Below are 6093 nucleotides of genomic sequence, written 5' to 3'. Positions count from 1 at the left end.
AAGTTTTTTTCCACCATATTTTCACTATTTGAAGTAAAAAAAAAAAAAAACTTTTTTTTCTTGGTCTTAAGGTTGCACATTATCATGTAAACAATTTTTTAACATTTTAATGTTCTTAATTATATTTTATGTAGAATAGTATTCTATATATGTTCCCCACAAATAAGTTTGAATTATTTATAAAAATTTGTGAAAAATTGGAATGCTTTTTATTATTATTATATAAGCTCTAAGGCTTCTTTTAAAAATATAGATTTTTCTATAAAAGTTTTTTTCAGGTAACTATTAATATTGTACATGAAACTTGCTATGGATTTCTTTCTGCTAATGACAGGTTTTTATAATTTTTCTTTATTGTGAAACACACAAAGAATTCTGAAAAATACATTAATTTTGATTTAGAACCTTTCTGCAAAAATTACTATCTGTCTGAGAGCTAATTTTATATCAAGTTTTATAAAGCATATATTTTAAAACATTTACAAAAAACTTATCACTTTAATTTTTTAAAAAAGTCTTGGGTTTCAAAAATTGGCATATTAGCACAAACGCAACATGGAGAAAAGTGAAATTAAAGTTTTCATTCATCATTACCATGATATAAAATTTATATAATTTACCTGTAGTTTTTACAGAATATTAATTTATTCTAAATTATTTAAAATAATATTGAAATGAAATATTCTTCTTTTTTTTTTTTAATGAATGTATAAAGAAAAATCTACAAATAATAGACATTTCAAAAATCTTAATCATAACTTACAAAAATTAAATACACCTCTCAGAGTTGATTAAATGCATGTTTCTGGTACAGGCCTATATTAACAACGCATATAAAAATAGAAACACCTTAATTTTCATTGTTTTAGAAGCCTTAGTGAGTCAGAAATTGTAAACCAACAACAACGAAAAAATCTCTTAATTTAAAACATTCATTGTTGTAAGGAAAAGCGCATGTAGACAAAACTTAGCGACTTACTTCATTTCAGTTTAACTGTGTGAGTGGTAGGAAGGTGTAGTTCATTTTTATTGGGCTTTGTTTTTGCAGATGATCTGAAAATTGGGCATGGTAACGTTGTTTTCTCTCCTGTCATGCAACAAAAATTTTTTAATAACTTAATAAAAAATACATTTAGATAGATTTTATCATATGAGCCCATAAAAATTGTTTTGACTATTTTTTAAGAATTTTGTACAGCTATTGTGTGAAAAGATTTTTGACAGCAACGATGGCCACATTCTACCTAGAATTTTTGCATTCGATCTTGCCAATGGTCTTCCGAGAAAAATTCGAATTTCATTTCTAGCCTATCTTACAAATACCAAATCGGATTCTATGTTTGAAATAGCTTGAACAATTATTATCTGCCATTTTTACAGCCGAAACGTGTAGACTCTTCTAGAAACTTCTGTAATGGAGACTATAAAAACCTGAAAGTCATTCTAGTGAATTCTCTCTTTGGAGTATTGATCACGGAATTTAATTAAAAATTTGCTAATGTTTGTTTAATTACTCAACTGCTAACTTTTTTTTTTTTTTTTGCTCGGATTTTGCTGTCTGCGTTTGTTGTTGTTCTTTTGGATTAAAGCATCGTTATCCATTATCAAGCTTGTTGGTCTTCTCACTGGACGGAATATCCCTAATATTTTTATATTTCGTATTTTCTCAATGACCATATAATAAATAGTGTGATGCATTTTTTATTGGATATATTTCAATACTTGTTATGTTTCACAAGTCACCTTTCACCATTATGTTTCACCACTTATTAGTCAATATGTCTGTTAACTATTCTATACAAGTTTGAAAAGACCTCGAGTTGCCTGAAATAATAGCCCGTCTTCTGGCCATCTCTATTGGGCGAACAAAACTAGGATAAAAAAGTTTTTATTTCACCTGAAAAAAGGAACAATATATTGGAAATTCGAAGTAGGCGCGTTTTTGTCGGTATAAAGTTTTTTGTAAACTGATATGTATCAAGATTAGGATAAAATAATGTCATAAAGAGAGTCTGCTATATTTACGATTTTAAGGGTTGCACAGAAAGAGATATTGGTGTCAGCTTAGATATTGATCTGTCTAGATTTGCAAGATCAGTTCTAACGTATTCTTCTCCCTGAATGTATCGGGCCGTGGTGGTAAGATTTCGGCTTCGGAACCGGAGGGTTTCAGACTTGGGACCCGATTACACCAAAGAACCATCGTGTAAGCGGGTCGGGGACAAACGTCCTCCCATTGGTGTGGTGTGGAAGTTTGGAGAGGGGGTTGCCAGGTCAGGTGTCGTCTTCGTCTGCTAACCGCGGTTCTGACGAGGTCAAAATAGCCCTAGGGCTGCTTTAAAAATGGGACCTAAGCTAAACCAAACCCTGAATGTATCCTAACATATTTCCTTCCCAAAACGAGGCATAAATTTAACTTTGTCTTAAGCAATAATGCTTCTAAAGAAGTTATTTAAAGCAGCAATAATCGATTTTCTGTGGGTTTAATATATTATAATTTGATGTAACATTCTTTAATTTCATGGATTTTTTTTATTGCTCTGAGACGTGTAGACTCATATTACTTCATTAAATAATGCTGATGTTTCATATACTGTCAGCTTCACTTGCCACTAAATTTAGGAAAGTTGGCGATTTTTCTTTAAAAAAAAGTATTAAATCTAACTTAATGATATGCCATTGAGGAAAAAATTTCGAAACCTGAGTTACGACTTAAAAATATAAAGATTTATTTCAAACCAACAGCCTTTGACGACCAGCTGTTTACCGGGATATTGGGTATATAAATTTCAGTTAAATCGCTTAGGTGTAACTTCATGTCCATGAATTTGTCAAATTGTCAGACATTAAAGCCATGCTATTTTAATTTTCGTATTTAAGTTCTGTTTACTGTGTACATGAGACTTTCTAATGGAGTTTAGCTTTATAACATCATATCGCTGTTGAAAACGTAAATATATCCATTTCGCCTATCTTATAAATTATCTTAAAAATTCACATTTTTTATTCGTTTTATAAAATGTACGGATGCCATATAGAATCGTTTTGCTTTAGCTTTCAACGATGGAAGAAAATCACGCGGTTAAATATTTGATAAAACAATACAAACAGTTTGAATTCCAGGACAATAATGTAATCTGTTGTTGAAAATAAGACAAAAAAACTATTTTTTTAAAACTTGCCAAAATTCCGAAAAAATTGGTGGTACTATAAAAATGGGATAATTTAAAAGGCAATTTTTTAAATTTTGAAGCGATGAAAATTTCATTTTTGTGCAATAATATTTTCGGAAGTTATTTTAGAAAAACGTCAAAATTTAACATTTTTTTAATTAAATGCAAAAATTTAGCTTAAAGTTTCAATGAAAATTTTAAATCGCTATTGAATATTTTTAATTAAATGCAAAAATTTAGCTTAAAGTTTCAATGAAAATTTTAAATCGCTATTGAATATTTTTAATTAAATGCAAAAATTTAGTTTAAAGTTTCAATGAAAATTTTAAATCGCTATTGAATATTTTTAATTAAATGCAAAAATTTAGCTTAAAGTTTCAATGAAAATTTTAAATCGCTATTGAATATTTTTAATTAAATGCAAAAATTTAGTTTAAAGTTTCAATGAAAATTTTAAATTGCTATTGAATATTTTTAATTAAATGCAAAAATTTAGCTTAAAGTTTCAATGAAAATTTTAAATCGTTTTTGAATATTTTTAATTAAATGCAAAAATTTAGCTTAAAGTTTCAATGAAAATTTTAAATCGCCATTGAGTAAATAAAATTTTTAATTAAATAAAATTAAAATCTCTCCGAAGTACACATTCCCACTCTCTAAGGCATCCATGTGCCATAATGGGTAGCTGTAGGTCAAACGGTGTAGCCTGTATAGGCTCCAACAGACACCTACATTCATCTGTATTATTAATAGAGATTGTATTGCAATTCAAAAAATACCAAAACATATTTTTGTTCAAAAAGAATCTTTAAAATCGTATGTAACATCATTTGAAATTTATTTGTGCGCTAATATAAATACTGCAAATTCGAAGTGTGTATGAGTTGTAAGTATATACAGTAATGTTCGTTTAAAGAACAATTCCGAATGCAAATAAATCGAACAACGAATTTTCTTGTGAAAGTTTTTCATGATTCAATGTTTGGATAATGAACACTTCGCAAAATAAACACAAGAATTGACTGTTGTCAGCCGACAGCGTCTCAATAGAGATGAACTGACGAAAGTGGAATGTCAAAGAATCACAAGAGCCAACAACGAACTCATCAGCGGAACACAAAGGAATGGTAACGGAAGTAAAAAGAGCGAGTTTTAGTATATCCGATGGTGTCTGTAGCGAGACTAATAGATGCATATATAACCTTTTTATTCTTCCCATTTCGCTATTGATTTTTTCTAAAAAAAAGAAAAACCCTGATATTTAGGAATTATAAAAGAGTAGAGTACGAAGAATAAACTCGTCATAGAAACCAGGCAAAATAATAATAATAAAATGTTTATTATTGTTAATACACATAAATAAGTGCAAGCAAATCTAATAAGTTTAAATATTTGTAGGTGTTTCCTGTGTTTTTATTAGATGATATGTTTATGCATTTGATTTTTAGAAATTGTACTCAAATTTCCGTTAAAAGTGTATGGTCAATTAACGAGCAATTTGAGTAACAAAAATTGTCTTTCAATATATTGTGTTGATTCATTGATCCGCCCTATATTTTATCTTGTGAAATTTTATACGTTTGAACAGTTTTGGTGCGTCTTTCTGTGTATTAGGTGAATAGGTTTTATATTTTATTTCAAGTGCACATTTTTTCTATCGACCGAAACAGAAAGTGAACCCGATTTCTAAGCATCTTTAGTTTAGGTTATTTATCTTATTTGCTGTGACTTTGATTTCCTCTTGCGAGTGGACATGAAATTTCTAGAGGTCAAGACGTTTTTGTGATAATCTCGAAATACTGCAGACAGTCAGCGTACCTTATCGCCTACTGAAGACGGACGCAGAAGAAAAATACAGTGATATGATCTCCTTATTAAGAACCTATTTTTGGCGTTTGCAATTCAGCAGTTTTGGTTAAAATCGTACTATTATATTAATGCCTACGGTGTATTCTTTTGAAAATGTCGATTTATTTGTTAAATAGATGGAATTATGAAAAAACGAATAATCTTTTATAAAAATACATGAATAATCTTTTATAAAAATATTATTTTGTCTTATTAGATATTTGTGAATCCAAATATTAAAAAAATACTTGAAGAAATTAAAAATATTATTTAAGGGGACAATTGGGGATATAGGTTCAGTATTAAAATCGGAATATCTAATTTAGATAATTCAAACTGGAATGCAGGAAGTACACAGTCCAGTCATATTATGTGACCACCGCCTACTTTTGAGGTCAAAGTTAAATTACCAATCGCAGAAATAACGTGCTGTCAGCAAATTTGGTGGATATATAAAGTGTGTTGTAGGCATTCGGAAAACATTTCACCTCTTGCGGTCATGCAGAAACGGGGTGAGTTATTCGACCTACAAAAGGGCATGATCATTGGCTTTCGAGCCAAGGGTGGAAGCATTTCCGAATCGGCTAATTTTGTAAGCTGTTCGCGGGCCGTCGTGGTAAAAGTATACCGTGCATGGCAAAATGGCCCTATCCAAAATCAGCGGCGTGACAAATGGCAGAGGTGAACGACGGCTGTGGAGATGCTTTCGGACGAATAGACAGGCAACCGTTGAGCAACTGACCGCCCAGATGAACAAAGGGGCTACCAATAGTATCTCAACAGCGACGCTTCAGTAAACGTTGCTGCGTATAAGCCGCCGCAGCAGATGTCTGATTAATGCACCTATGCTGACTGCTGTTCATCGACGACGAAGGCTGGAATTTGTACGCCAGTACCGCAACTGGACTTCCACTGAGAGGAGACAGGTGGCTTCTTCCGATGAATCACGTTTTATGCTCCATCGGTCAGATGGACGTTGGCGTATACGACATGAAACGTCTGGAAGCAAACACTCTGCAACAATGGCCAGAAGAGTTAAAGCTGGAGGAGAGAGTCTGAGGAATGTTTTCGT

The sequence above is a fragment of the Argiope bruennichi genome, chromosome 2 (genome assembly GCF_947563725.1).
Source record: "Argiope bruennichi chromosome 2, qqArgBrue1.1, whole genome shotgun sequence".
NCBI classification, from domain to species: Eukaryota; Metazoa; Arthropoda; class Arachnida; order Araneae; family Araneidae; genus Argiope; species Argiope bruennichi.
This window is presented reverse-complemented; position numbering follows the sequence as displayed.